The 16,456-nt window shown below is 34.6% G+C and overlaps 1 protein-coding gene across 1 annotated transcript in view; it reads left to right on the top strand.

Moving 5' to 3' along the window:
- Fut9 (fucosyltransferase 9) overlaps window positions 1–16,456 on the top strand; it is a 181,512-nt gene that overhangs the window by 90,641 nt on the left and 74,415 nt on the right. The window contains exon 2 of the mRNA XM_026786789.1: window positions 2,395–2,479. The gene's annotated coding sequence lies outside the window, so the exon portion shown is untranslated. The remainder of the gene's footprint in view (window positions 1–2,394; window positions 2,480–16,456) is intronic.

The raw sequence follows: 16,456 nt of genomic DNA, 5'->3' as shown, positions 1-16,456 counted from the left end.
TCAGAAACATCATTTAATTTCCTCTAAAGTTTTTTTCTTTCAAAGTAATGTTTCCTTTCCTATTTCTCTATTCTTTGGACTTATATACAATGCAGTGGTATGATTAATGGTTTATAGTCTCTTTGATCAAGTAAATAAACATTAATTGGAAAAAATATGTAAAATTAGTAGGTATTTGTTTTACTTAGATGTACTTCAGTGTCCTGTGTAAATATTCATTTTTTTATTACTCAAATAAACACCTCTATAGAGAAAAGAAGTAAAATACTTTAATTTACCAATGTTTTGACCTATGAGGTATCATGGAGGGTAAAAGTACTTTGCCATGATTGCAATATCCTGACTTCGAGCCCCATAAACCACATAATGAAAGCAAAGCAAGTCAAATGGATTGTTCTCAGACCTCCACACACAAGCTGAGGAACAATCACACTCACATCTGCATACACCCACCCATGCACGCACACACATACACACACATACACATACATACACACGTACATACACACATATACATTTATACACAATAAATAAATCTAAAAAAATTTACAATGAGGAAATAATAAAATTGATTATGGACAGATGACTCAGTGGTTAAGAGCACTGGCTGGTCTTCCAATAACTCAGGCTCAATTCCCAGCTTCCACGTGGCTGCTCAGAAACCCCTGTATCTCCAGTTTCAGGAAATCTGAGCATTCTTGCCCCAGTAGGCAACAGGCAGACAAATAGTGACAAAATGTACTTGCAGGCAAAATACCCATATACACAAAATAAAAAGCTAAAGATTAAAGGAAACGAGAAAATTAATCAAATTTAAAATATTTCACAAATCCAAACACCTTCTCTTTGATAACAATGTCAACAATTTAACTGCCTCCATGCAACTATTACAATGGTCTTTTGGATGGCCGTGGTTTCTGATTTTAATCATATCATATTCATCCCATAGTCCAACTCTCTCTATCCCATAGTTCTTTGAGAAAAATCTGAGCTCCTTAGAATGTCCTTCAAGCCTTCATGGTATGATGCAATCTACCCATCTAGTCCCACTTTCCATCACCTCACAAGATACAGGTACAGTGACTTTTTTTTTGTCTTTGAATATGTATTATTTGTTTCTGACCTGTGGATTTTGGTAGTGTGTACTTTTCAACATAGAAATTCTAAAATGTAGGGTCAGGTCCTTTAAATTCAAACAGGACTTGCTCCATGAGACTAGCGTTCCCAAACTGAACCCTCCTGTTTATTAATATCTGTTATGTCAAGAATTACAACTAACACATTGCATGCATTATTGAAATAAAATGCTCTTTTGTGGTTTACCATTTTCTGCAGCCCTAAATATGAGGCAATACAATTCTACAGAAGAAATTCTACCAACTAGAGCACTTTCACTATTCTTTTTAATGATGCTAAAAAGATTAACAATATTAATGCTGAAAGATTAACAATATTGAAAGTAGACACCTAAGCCTAATAATCTTAATATGATTCTCAGGAATCCATGTGCAATTAAAGTCTACAACTAACAAGCAAGGCTTTGTGATGTCAGGGCTATAGTTGTCCATGAATCTTGATACTCTCAAATCTTAGTACACATGAAACTTTTGAATTATCATAATTGTGTGGAAAAAAAACTTCCCTGGGACTGCAGCTTAGCGTGTGGCCCCCACAATACCAAGAATAAATGTTGCCAACTGTTTGGCACGCATCTCCATTTTGTGATACATTTGGAGAAAAGAGGAAAAAAATCTAGGTGAGATTTTATTTTTATAATCGTCAGAACATTTCCTCAAATTTGTATTTTCTTTTATTTTTCCTCACTTAACTGGGGACGTGTTTGTATTTTCTTAAAATGTCTTTGAACCAAAATTAAATGACATACCTTGGGAGAGGGAGCACTAAATTTGACAGAAATTTAAATTATCTTTATCTCTACTATGCATAACTGAAGACATTGTATGCCTCCTCGTTAAGATCAGGAGATGTTTTTCCTTTAAATACACTAATTTCAGGGGTACAAAGTTTAAAGTTTTGTGAACTACAGCATTGGAACAAGAGATTCTCTGTGTGTGTACATAAAATGTGTGCACATCTATATATGTATGTATGTGTGTAATGTGTTTATGTATGTAATCTATGAATTTATGTGCAGAGGCAGGCGGATCTCTGGAAGTTCGAGGCCAGCCTGGTCTACAAAAGCTAGTTCTGGGACAGGCACCAAAGCTACGGAGAAACCCTGTCTCGAATAAATAAATAAATAAATAAATAAAAAAGGAAAACCATGAGTGAGAGAAAGAGTAATGCTATTTGAAAAGTTATGTGTTCATAAGGTGAGGTAACTGCACATTCAACACATTTAACTAATCTCTCTTATTATCTACATTTCAACAGGTTTAGGATGTGACAATTCAAGTATCTGGTAACTCAGTGGAGTAGCTCAACACCTGTCTCTGCTTCCCATGCTCTTCTCTACAGTGTGAGTATATGTTCACGTTTTCTAATCTGCTTGGTGGTGTGGAAAATGTATTTGGTTTGAAAATAGAGATATTGCACATTTTTTTGGAAAATTATAATCTAAAGTTAAAGTTCATTCTAAATACAATAAATTCAGATGATCTGATCTCAGGAGATGTTTTGCAAATTTAAACTTAATACTATTTGAAAGTTATAGCATGAAATAATAGTTATGGTAAAATAATACACTGGCATTCAATTATATGGAATATCTTTAAATTTTTAAACTCAGTATCTTTGCATTCTTAGAAAGAAAGACATAAATATTTTTAGAAAATGTCTTGCTGCATTCTAAAATGTTCTTGATATGCCTTTGATAGATATAATTTGAAATGGAATTTTAAGGACAAGTCAGTTTCTTATTTTATATTTTGTTCTCTACTAGCTATTTGTTGTAAATGTGTTTAATAATATTGACTAAATGATAGCTACATCACACAGTTATTTATAGAACATATATGCTTTTGTAAGTTCAATTAAAAGAAAAGGAAAAGTGATCAATACAGGGATAAGTTGTTTTTATTGTTCATTTTGCAGGACTAAAAAACAAGTTAAGTCTGGTTTATGGTGCTGTTTTTGTTTGAAGAAGTATTAAGCTTATGTGAAAATTTTTATATTTTAATTTTAGTATTTAAAGAAAACCTAAAAGATAGGATTTTGAATGTTTATTCATAATAAGATGGTAACTGTTTCAGGAAAAACATGTGCATAACCTGCTTTGAACACAACAAAAGTTATACTAGTATGAAAATCAAATAATATCAATCAAATGTATTTCATTTTATGTGTTTATTAGAAATAAAACATTTTAAAAGTGAAGAAAACAAAAGCAAAAGAGGTTTAAGAGGACGGTAAGCTTACTCAAAGGAATAGGAAGAAGTAGGCATCACATTCCTTTCTCCCAGAAAAATGTGAGCCTGTGACAGCAGCACTTCCATTGTTCTAATCCAAACTTGCATCATCCTCAAGGTACCAGGAAATGCTACCTCTACATATCAAATTCCACTAAGCCTGGACCCACATTCTGAGCCTTGCTTTTGTTCCCCCAGCCTTTTTCTGGGAGGCTCCTATATGAGGTTAGTAGATCTGCGCACTCATAGAGTAAAGGGTCCCGACATTTGTTCCTTCTGTACAGAAGCAGGACTGGATAGGTGATTAGATTTTGAGAGTTGAAGAAGGTTATAATATTTGAATTTTTCTTATGACTACATTGAAATTATAAAATGAGGTAGGTGAACTGCATTTCAATCATCTGTTTTATTTTCTCCTCTTATAATCAAAATACAGTTTTGGAACAGTAGCACTAAGTGCATGCTAAAGACTCATTATTATGGAAATTCAAAATGGAACAATTACTGTAGAAAAGGGTGTATCCTTTCCTTATACAGGAGAGTGCAGATACTGCATCTATAGTGACAGTTCAGTGAACACAAAAGCAGAGAACAGAACAGCCCATCATTATGGGGTATCATAACCTCTACACCACCTGGTTCTCAATTCTAATGCTGTGACCCTTTCATACAGTTCCTCATGTTTTGGTGACCTCCAACCACAAAATTATTTTTGTTGGGACTTCAAAACTGTAATTTTGCTACTGTTATGAATCTTAATGTGAATATCTATGATTTTCATTGGTCTAAGATGACCCTTGTAGAAGGGTCCACTGATGTCTCCAAAGGGTCATGGCAGGCAGATTGAGAACTGCTGCTGTGCAAAAAAACATCAAAATTTGGAATACAGATTCTACCATTTGAATACTGGCGCGCACCGAAGCCCCGGTCTGTGCTCTATGCGCTAGACCTCAGTTCATGAGCTTCGGGCAAGAGGTTGGAGATTGAGAACACAGATGCAGAGACAGACCAACACACAGACCTTAAATCACTTCTACCAAAAGCCCCTCTTTATTATCACCATGTAGGCTTAAATACACTGCAGTCAATGGTCAAGGTGAAAATCCCATCCTCTGATACTCTAAGCTAGGCACAGCTTCTAGTAACTTTAATTAGAAGGTTCTAGGAGGGAAGAGCAGCTGAAGGCCAGGACTCATCAGTCCCAACAGAATACCATTTTCAAATGGCTGTAAACTTTCTAAGATCACAAGTGGAACTACCATAAATTAGATACCCTTTGTATAAACATATTGCATGTCCCAATGATTCCATTTCTATGTATCTACCCAAGAGAAGAGAATACTCATTTTTTACATTAAAAACATGTAAATATTAATAGCAAATTAATACTTATTCATAAAAATTTATCAATAATCAAAATGTCATTGGGTGCAGTAACACATGCCTATACGTCTTGCACTCAAAAGACTGGGGTAAGAGAAAATGTCTTAGGGCAGTGTGGAATGTTCAAAGCCAGCATGACCCACATAGTGCCACTCTGTCTGAAATAAACAAATAAGTGCTGTATTTAACTGCTAAATTGAAGAACAAACTGGAATATCAATAGGATATACTATTCAAGCATAGAAAAGAGCTATTGATTTCACGACTCTCACGAAAGTTTCTATTTTCTTTTCAATGCTGAGAAATTAATCCAAGGCCTTTCTTGTGTCTGCTAGGCCAGTGCTTTCCCACTGATCTGTATAGATAGGCCCCAATGTCTAAATCCCAAATCTATTTCTTCAAGTAAAACAAGAAAGCCCCAAATGTCTAAGTACAGAGTGATAGCAAGTATCTAAATTCAGGAGAAAAGCAAAACTGAGAGAGAAAGAAGCAGATCCATGGTTACCTGGCTTAGATGCTTAACTAGCTGTAAGTAATTTTCTGATTGCATGGGGAAATGTGGGATACATATTATTCTGTATAGTCTTCAACTATTGGACAAATTATACAAAAGGCACAAAACTCCTAAATACAATGTTCAGGTATACAGAATACAAATAAAATTGAACAGACTGTGTCTCCAAGACAGAGGGGAAACTTACTTTTGTAATGAATTAGGAATGATATCTTAGTTAAATTTATTTTGGGAAACAGATTTGGGCAACACAAAATCAGAAAAGAATAAGGTTGGATTAACTACATAAAGAGGAGTGGATGTGTTCCTTCCTATTAAATGTTTGTTTTCCCTGTAAGGAATACAGTTAAGAAATTCTGAAACTATTTTTATGTATTAAATAAAATACATGAATAAATAAAATTTTTGTAGAATTTGCAAGGTTGCTCATGAAAGAAGACAATATTACAAATACAGAAAATATAATGGCTGTGTTGTCACTATGCATAAAATAACAATTAATGAAATAAGAGACTATTGATTTTGAAAAGGGCAAGGAGAATTTTACAAAAGAGTTTGGGGATATGAAACAAAAGGTGAAATGATATCATGTGTTGTAATTGTAATACTAAAACAAAAACATTAATTGCCACTGTGAGTTCACTTTTATTTCTATACACAGATACAGAAACAAAGCCATGTGTACATATGAATAAAGTTGCATAACATTAGCTATATCTGTGAAAAGTTTTTAGGAGCAATGACACTGCATGACAATATATACCCTGCATATCCCATTTTTCACTTATAAATAAACTTGCCTCTAAAGTCCCACAAGACCATAAGAAAGCTATAGACAACTCTTCTCTAGGACAAGGAAAATGGGAGACAATTCTGAAACATTGCAGTGCTAAAAAACCAAACCAAAAAAAGAAAGAAAAGAGAGAAGAGAACTTTCTGGGACATACCAGAAACAAAATTTAATCTGTATGTGTGAGTTTGTAGTGAGTTTTTAGTAATTAATGCTTTAGGCTGCTACAAACAACAGACAGACAGGCAGACAAACAAATAAATGGAGATGCAGTTCAGCTGAGAAAACACAGCCCCTGAATTCACCCTCATATAAGTAAGTGTACTAATAAGTAAGATTCAAAATAAATATTCATTCCACAAAAGTTGCACTTATTACATTCAAATAATTCATTCACTTTTCACAAAAGAAAGCTTAAGTCTACTCCTGGGTGTAGCCCAACTTGACATCTCTTTCACAGAGAACAGAATATGGAAGAAATTGGTGGAAGGTCTAGCTGGCACCATCCTTAAGACTATGATGTTATTAACATTAACATCTCTAGTGACAAACCCCAACGACACTTTCCAACCTGGTGTGATGAGGTAAGTACATCACACTTCAGTGATATCCCCTCTCACGACCTACAGCTTGAATCTTCTCAGACAACAACAAAAAACATTAAACACAATTAAATAAAAAGAGTTAACTATAAAGTGAGTCACACATCCTCACCTGAATTTTCAAGAGTAATGACAGAAAGAACTGAATATTACAGCTGAAGGCCACAAATAAATTGTATGACTTATTCAGCTGTCATATTCTGGATTTGATTCTGAAGGAAGAAATGAGTAGAGAGATACAGCTGGCAAAATCTGAAGAAAGCGTATAGCTTGCTTAATGTTATTGTGTTAATTGACTTTTTTACAAATGGTCCATGGCCTGTTAACAATTGGAGAAGCTAGAAAGGGGGACAGAAAATGGTCTATATATCTTGTCTTAAGAGTTTCTGTTGATGTGATAAAATGCCATGACCAAAAGCAACTCAGGGGAGTAAAGGGTTTATTCTATCTTACAGTTTCACATCAAGAGCTATCACTGAAGGAAGTCAGTAAAGGAACTCAAACAGGGAAGGAAGCTGGAGGCAGGACCTGATGCATAGTCCATAGAAGGGTGCTGCTTGCTGTCTTGTTTCTCATGGCTTGCTCAGTATTCTTTGTTATAGAACCCAGGAATCCCAGCCCAGTGGTGATAACAACTACAGTAGGCTGAGCTCTCACACATCAACCACTAAATAAGAAAATGCAAGAAAGACTTGCCAGTATGGTGGGGGGATTTTCTTAATTTAAGTTTCTGCTTCTAAAATGACTTAGACACGATTAATATTCAGGTATAAAGTTCTTAAAACTTGAAAATAAAAGATACACTTGAAAAACACCCAAAGGGATATGAGTACACATCATGCAAAATCAACCAAGTATGTGTATGTAGCTGTGTTAAGTAGGAGTTGTCCTATGACCATTTATTTGATACACTTTGACCAGTTGTGGATTTCTGTAATGGTCTCTCTCTGCCGCAGGAAGAAGATTTTTCCATGAGGGGTGAGAAGCACATTTAGACATGGATATAAGAATAAGGTTTTTAGGATGGAAACTAGGATATATACATACATATAGACATATAACCTCATATACATATACATATGATGCAGCTATACACCTTCTTTGTATATGCCCAAAAGATGCAACATCCTAATCCACGGGTACTTGTCCATCCATGTCCATTGCCTCTATAGTAGAATAACTACTTAGAATAGAAAATAGAAACACCCATAATGTTCTTCAGTGGATTGTAGTTGATGAAAATGTGGTACTACCCAGAATGTTTTTTACTTTACTCATCTGTTAAGAAAAATGAAAACCTGGAACTGGCAGATAAATAGATGGCAGGAACTAGAAAAAAGTATACTAAGTGTGAATCCACAACTACAACCCCAACTATTGGTGAGTCTAAAATACGAAGATATCCTGTGCTCAGGAGCTGGGGAAGAGCCTGGTTTAGCAGGAAGAGTATCTCACAAAAATTTCAAAAGATCAAACTAACATGAAAGTAGATCATAACAAGGAATGAGTTTTATTTACATTGAGGAAAGCATTGTGATTGACCTCCATAGTTAATAAAAGTTCCTGTCCACATTAACTTTGTCCTCAATATCTTAAAGAATGAACTTTCATTCAGTCTATGCTGAGTCATTCAGGAATATAGGTTTTACATTTGTTTTTTTAAAACCCATATACAAAGGTAAATTAAAATGTAAACGAAACTGTAAAAACTAGAGCACTATATATTAAGTGAAGTAAAAGAGAATAAGGCACAAACCACATGATCTCTCTTATACAGGGGATCTGCATGTGAAATAGTGATTACTGCAGTTAGAACAGGTAAAAAGGAGGAACATTGGAGGGAAGCTGATTAATGGGAATGAATAGAGGCGGTGTTCGGCAGAAAGGCCAAATCTAGTGTCTACAGCATGGTATAGTGATTAGAATTCATTGTACCCTGTCAATATATTCTCCAAATACAAAGTCATCATAAGAAAAGACATATTGATTATGCTGATTTGATAATAATATTATATGTTTGCACTGAGAAATCACACTGGGTTGGATAAATATGTATGCTCGAGACGGGAATGTTAGTGTCCCTAATTTGATCATTATTCACTAGGTACACATATGAAAACATGACACTAATACCCAATAATTTTGCTTAATTAAATTAAAAATGAACGACAATGCTATGACTAGGAAGGTCATTTTATGTGAAATATAAAATTTGCTACACTTGGTTAGAAATATTTTAACAGTTTTCTCTGTTTACTGTAGTTTCTTTACACTTCTTTTTTAAATCTACTGTATAGGTCTTTCCTTGTGGCTTTAAATGTAATAATTATTAAAGTTATTCTCTAATGTTTATATTTTTAAAACATACTACCTAAGTTGTTGAAAATTTCAGTCTCCGTTCCCCTGTAGTTCACTTGGCTTTCTATTCTTTGACAATATTGTCCTGCTAGTCAACTAGACACAACATGGAAATCATCATGATTACTTTACCGTTCAGTACAACGTAAGTGATCCAGAAGAGGATGCATCCTTTGAAATCTCTGATCTATAGCTTGAAAAGCTAGCAGGTAAAAGGAGACAAATAAAAATTCTACTGGGTCAAACTAGATTCAAATTTTACTACATATCTGCCAAATGCAGAGGATGCCGTCCTCAAATGAACCTCCCAATGTATTTGAATGGTTAGAGCTATCAGTGCCTTTGGTTTTATTTATACAAACCCTTGTTTCCATAATAAAACTGATCTCATTTAATTCATGGCTTTGTTTTGGTTTCATTAACATGTTATTCAAAGTTTTTTTTTTGTTTTTTTTTCTTTTTGTGCTCCACTTCCTACTCTGCTGTCTGGTTCATAATATGCACTTCAGGTATTTCTGTTGAATTTCTAAGTACAGTCCCATGGAGTACACTTTGTTTGCTGTTATAAAATCCTGGCTTACTTAAGAAGATACCAATTTCAGGAGTAACTAGAAACCTTGGAAGGACTGAGAATATGGAAGGGCATTGCAGTCACATGACTGATACTGAAAGTCCTTTGTATATCAGGACATAATTCCCGTTGTAAAAGTAGGTGGAGATACAGACAGATTCATAGGGCATAATGAGGAGGGAACAGGATGGCTAACGTAAAACAAGTTCTTCCATTACACCATGCTTATCACAAACAAGTCATATCTGAACTCGGAAAGTAAATTTAAAGGAGCCAAGCTACAAAGCTCAAATAGAGAGAACCATGGAACCGAGAATATTTAGCAGACAACGAAGGTTATATTTATGTTTTGTCTCCTGAAGAAATGACTAGCTTATTTAATTTATGGAAAAAAGTACAGAGTAAAAGTCAGTGTGTGAAGGACTGCCTATTATACTACCTTATTTTGTTTGCTTATTATGCATTCTAATGGTATTTTATTATTTTAATAGGCAGCTATAAGTACCTCAGCGTCGATTCTTTATAGTAAATGTTAAGGGAAAGAAAGGCCTAGTCAACAAAATAGTCAAAAAATATACTTCATTACTCTCAAATCGGCTTTAAAATTTTACAGGAGCCTATGACTTCCTTGTAGCCACACTGTAAAGAGACGAAAACACACTTCACAGTCATCAAAACCTCCTGTGGAAAGCAATGCCAATGAATATTTATATTGGCAGTATTTCTAATGAGTAGAAGCAGGTAAAAATGCTCTCTCCTTTTCCCTAAAATTATATTTACTTAAAACCATATATTTCTCATGTGGATTTTCTAGCTATCTGTGAAATAAATTATCCTTCAGGATTTCAGTTTCTTTTAAACATGTTCTGTCATTATTTTGTTTTCATTTATTATTTAATTTTATTAGTTCTTTGAGAGTTTCGTACATGGGTTTTGATCAGAGTCACATTCCTCCCTCACCCTTCAATTGCAACCCCCATCCGTACCCACTGAGCTTTAAGTCCTTTTTAAAAATCCATCATGATCTATTTGTGCTGTCCAAGTTTTATTGGATGTGTGGTCTTCCACTGGAGCATGGTGGTTGGCATAACCAGAAACTGTACTCTTAGAGAAAACAGTCTCCCCTTCTTCTACAGCCCTTGTGTCCAGGAATGGTAGTGTTTGTCACTTACCTCTCCATGCTGAGATTTGGTCTTGTTTGGGTTTGCACAGTTTTCTTGTTTGTTTGTTTTTTTGTAAACGACCACAATAACTGTGAGTTCATATGTGCATATATGAAGGCACTGCCTCCTTGTAAATATCTATCATCTCTGTGTCTTACATTCTTTCCTACCCATTTTTCATGATACCTGAGTCTTGAAAAGGCAATGTAATATACACAGATTCCATTTAGTGCTGAGCATTCTGAGGTCTCTTACTCTCTTCACCTTTCAACTTGTGAATCTCTGTGTCAATAACCATCCATTTGCAAATAGAAACTTTTCAAATGGAAATTCAGAATTGTATTTGTCTATGACTTTTATAACTAAAAGTCATTATGAGTCAGTTTAATACTATGTCCATTTATCAGAATGATAGAAATAAGTTCTCTTCTAGCTCCTATGACCTTGCAGTCATAGCTTTTTGGGCTTTTTGGTATGGGTTTAATCTTGTGGAGCATGGATCAAATCTAATTGGAAAATAATTGATTACTTCCTTGATGTTCATGCCACTATTTACCCCTGAGCATCTCTTGCTATGTTAGTCATTATTGTATCTCAGAGGGTTCACAGCTGGGTACCACTGATGATTACTTTTATCCTCTGGTAGCATGTATAGTACTTTCTAGAACTATAAAAACTACCCAGTGGGGATGAAGTTTTCAGGTCCATACCAGCTTAATTTAGTCATGTTCTATGATTCAAATGTCTTCAGCAATAGAGTCTTACTGTCAAGTTCTGTAGCATACCAAATAGTAACAGCAATATCCTTGAATGTTTGGAGATCTATGGGACATTGCTAAGCAATGACTCAAAAAGAAATCACCCATTCCTGACACCTGGCCTCATCTAGTAGGAGCATCTTTGCCTTGTTAAAGGGATACGTGTGTGTATGTATGGGGGAGGGGGTAGCAACAATTAAAAAGGAATCAGTGAATTTGAAATTGTGTTAGCAATGGGGTGAATGGGAGGAGTAAAGGGATTAAAAGGAAGGGGATATGACACTTTGTTATTATATTACAATTTCAAAATAATAAACTGTTTTTATGTATATGCATTATATATTATATGTACATACACACACATATATATATGAAGAATTTACATATTTGCATGTATTTTAGGAATATACTAAAGTAGTAGTTTTTCATACATCTTTTTCAAAAGTGCTTTAGTTACCCAAGTCAGACTTCCTAGGGAAAACAAAACAAAACAAAAATGATAAGTGCTGGGCTGGAGAGATGGCTCAGTGGTTAAAAGCACTGACTGCTCTTCCAGAGGTCCTGAGTTCAATTCCCAGCAACCACATGGTGGCTCACAACCATCTGTAATGAGGTCTGGTGCCCTCTTCTGGCCTACAGGCAGGATACTTGACTGACTGACTGAATGAATGAATACATAAATAATAAATAAATAAATCTTTTAAAAAAAGATAAGTACTATATTGACTTTGGGATAGAAAATCATTATGTACTGGGGGGTGATAATGGCAATTGATGATGTTACTACAAAAATCAGTGCTGATGACCCTCCATAAAGCTAAAAACAGATCTATCATATGATCCAGAAATATCAACCCTCAAAAGACAGCATAGCCTCCTCTCCTCTTCTAGAGATACCTGCTTGTTGCTATTCTTTGCTGGTATGCTCACAACAGCCAGGAAATAGGAATATCCTCGATGTCTATCAATTAATGAATAAATATTGAAAGTATGATATATTTATATACTTGAATATTATTCAGCTACTATAAAAATGAAATTTTGAAAGTTGTAGGTAAGTTGGTAGAGGTAGAAATAATCATTGAGTAAAATGATTCTGACCCCCCAAAATACAAACATCATATGGTTTCCCTTATCTATAGATGTTAACATTGAATCTTCAGAAATGTATGTTTCATTTAGAATACACTTAGATGTCAGAAAATTGCTAAGGAGCCATGACGAGGGGATTTCCAGTAGGGGAGACAGAACACACTGTTGTAAAAGTTAAAGGCAATGATGGAGCAATAAGGTATAAATTGAGGTTGGTGCACAGAGTGTAGTGTCGAGGAAAGAGTAGAAGAGATAAATTACAGTTGTGTTAGTTTTCCTTTAACTGTTTTAAAAAATAATCTTCAGTTTTACTATTTTTTATATGATGACTTTTTAAATTCACTTTGTTTTCATCTGTCAAAGATAACAGGATGTCAATGGAAATTTTATAACTTCAAGTTAATGTCATTAACTCACTACCCTCTTAAAAACTTGACATAGTGTTTTTTATATGTGTGGTTTTGGAATGCTGCTTTCATAGTTGACCACAATGTTGCTTTAGGGCGATGGAACACCATGCCAAGCTGTACTTACTCTCAGAGCCTACATTAAATACAGAGCGATCTTAGGCAATAAAGTGAGAACACGTGGCTGTCTCCAGAAGGAAATGAGAAGTGTTGGTGAGGAAAGTGAGTTTTGGGAACATGATGGTCTGTGTTCCATAGTAGCTTCTCTGCTGTGATGTGAGATCTCTTTCTCTAAAACTTTAGGACCATCTGCTAACCTTGCTTGTGTCTTAAGTGAATGTTCATGTTAAAATGAAGAGAAAGATGAAGAGATAATTTCCAGGTCAGGGCTAAGTCACCAGAGGGAAAGTATTATTTATGTTGAATAAGGCTGGCTTGAAATTTGGAGATAAATTTTCAGGGACCCAGAGTCAAGAATTCTAAATAATAAGGAATCATAACATCCCTAGAATTCTTGACTGTTTTATAGGACATTATAATTTTTATAGAATTTGGTATGGTTGCTTAGAATTCTCTAATGCAGAAATCACAATTTTTACTCAAGTTTCTCTTATTATATCAAAAAGGATTATAGAGTTATTAAAAACCCAATCCAAACATATTTCATTCAGAATCCTGCTATGCCAGAATTTACAGTTATTTGGCTTTGTTTTTCTTGCTTTTATTCCATGATTACCCATAATTATTCACCACAGAATTCTTAGTTACCAAAGGAATAAAATTCAACCCTCCATTTTAAGCAAAAGCATGAAGCTGAAACTTTTGCTTACCTAGAATGGGGAGAATACACCAATCGTGCAGATTATCAGAAGAAACAGGGCTGGTAAAATTATCCGTGCTCTTTGGGAAAAGCAGCAAGCAGTGATTGTCAGGCTTTGGGAGAATTAATTCTATGAACTTCTCTTGTAAACACATGGTCCCTGAGATGAGCATGCCATTGATTGATGATCTCTCAGAAGAGTATTCTTGGATCAACTGACTTTTTGAAGTGTGTGTTGTTCCTATCTAGTTGACTTGCAAATGTGTATTCACTGACGTGTACCGCCATCCATCCTACATACGCATGAGAAATCCATTCTGAAGGCGTACAGAACTGACATTGATTAAGTACATTAAAAAAAAACCCTGCAGGTGACTATTTGCTATCATAGCTATAGAAAAAAAAAATTGATTGTCTCCTAGGAACACGAGGCCATTCTGTTCCCAGTCTATTTCAAACAAGGGTCTTAGAAAAAAAAAAACAAAAACTTGGGACAATGATGAAAAGTACTGAAGAGCAGTTTGCACTAGGAAAAGTAGGAAGTTCTAGAGGCAGGCTTTCCTTAAGTCATCTGATGAGATGTACTATGGCAGGTATGAAACTGTAAAGTGAATGCAGAAAGTTACTACCCCAAAACACTAAAAATAAGATGGAAATGTAAAATATCTCACAGAAATTAATAACATTATACAAGAAAACATATTTTCTACTTTAGTATAAAAATTTGTAACATTTTGTATGTTTATAAAGTCACATAATTTAAGATAAGGTTTCACTAGATAGCCCAGAGTCACCTTGATTTCAAGGTCGTCCCTTCTCAGCCTCCAAAGAAGCAGAGGTTATCACCATACCCATTGCTGTAATCATAGATGTCAATCATTATTTCATCTTAGGCTAAGACTGCTTTTCTCTAATAAATTTACTCGGTAGGAGTATTTGATTATCTTTGTTTCATGTTGATTTTTTTTTATTTTTCTACCATCTCTTTTTCTATTACTGATTTTACTCTTTATCTGTTCTAGAATGATCTAAAATCCTTTCATGGTTCTCTTCCTCCTCCATTTTCTTGTCCATTGTAGTTTTAATTTCAACCATCTCTTACTTTTTTTTAAAAAAAAATAGAATTTTCTTATTTTAAACACTGGTTTTTCTTTCTCTACTTCCAATGTTCTATTACTCCATAGTGAAAACAATAACTGTATTCTTCTCTTGTCACTGCAGTTTTCCAAAAGGGCTCTTCCTTTTCTTCTAGAGAAATGTGGCAGTGAAACAGGCCCTGATTATATCTTATAATGCTATGTACGCTGTTCTGTCACTCTTGGAGAACTAATTGCTTCACCATCAATAGATGACTCACTACAAGCTCACCCTTGAGAGAAAGCTTGAATTTCAAGATTAGATAATTTTAAAATAATACATTATTCCCATCGTTTCCATTCACTGGCTGATTTGACATTTCCTGCCTAATTCATACTTCATAAGAGCCCTGTTTTAGAAGATAGCTTTGTCACAGTGAAGTTATACACAGAAAATATATAGCATACCCTTCATATAGAGGACAAGCTACAAAAAAGATGAATATTGTTTGTTTTACTTCCTATTTTCTGATACAACTTTCATCACTAGAGAAATTATGAGACTCAGTGTCAAACACTCACTGCTGCTTCCTGGCTTTTTATTGTTAATAACACTTAATCTTTATCATTTCAGAATAGCAATAATCCAAACAGAAAGACAACAGTGGTAAAACAATGGATAATCATTAAACCAACAAACACTGTCAACATGTATGCTAGACCAGAGCTGGAAGTTAGTAACTGGGTTCTGCATTCAAAAATACATAACTTAAAACTAATATGTGAACCAATAATATGCAGCTCGGAAAGAAAAGATCTAGAATTGAAGTCCTTTAATCTACCACCTCCATGTACAGAACCCTGAGAAGGACTAGTAATTACAGTTTTGTTCATTTCCTCTTTATTATAAATAATGCTTGGCAGCTACTGGGACAGGGTTCTCTCAATAATAAGTTCTTTTTAAGAAGCTTCTATTAAACCTATTCAGTGTTGTGGACTTACAGCCTTCTTCCACTCACTTGAGTTTACAGTAGCTACTTCCCTATATAAATTAATTATACTTTCATGGTTTTGTTGCCCACGTCTATATTAACAACACAGGCTGCAGAGATGGCTTAGTGATTAAGAATCTTTGCTACTCTTGCAGAGGACCTTGGTTCCACATCCACAAGGCAGCTCTCAACATAAGAAGAAAAACAATTTATTACTCTAAAAGTTTCTAACTCCTCAGCTTCTAAATTCAAAGACAATGAAGCAGGAAAAATGCTTTTTCAGCATCTAATGAGATGATCATATGGTATTTATTTTGTATCTGGGAATAAGCTGACTTGAACATGGTGAATGATTTTTCTGATGTATTCTTGGATTCAATTTGTCAGTATTTTATTGAGTATATTTTGCATCAATGTTCATGAGTGAGATTGGTCTGTAATTCTCTTTCTTAGTCATGTCTTTATGTGGTTTGGGTATCAGAGTAAATGTAGCCTCATAAAAAAAAAGTTTAGCAATATTCCTTCTGTTTCTATTGTGTGGAACAATTTGAGGAGCATTGGT

Source organism: Microtus ochrogaster, linkage group LG5, assembly GCF_000317375.1.
Source record: "Microtus ochrogaster isolate Prairie Vole_2 linkage group LG5, MicOch1.0, whole genome shotgun sequence".
Classification (NCBI taxonomy): domain Eukaryota; kingdom Metazoa; phylum Chordata; class Mammalia; order Rodentia; family Cricetidae; genus Microtus; species Microtus ochrogaster.
Note: the sequence above shows the minus strand (reverse complement) of the source record. Positions and strands in the feature narration are given on the sequence as shown.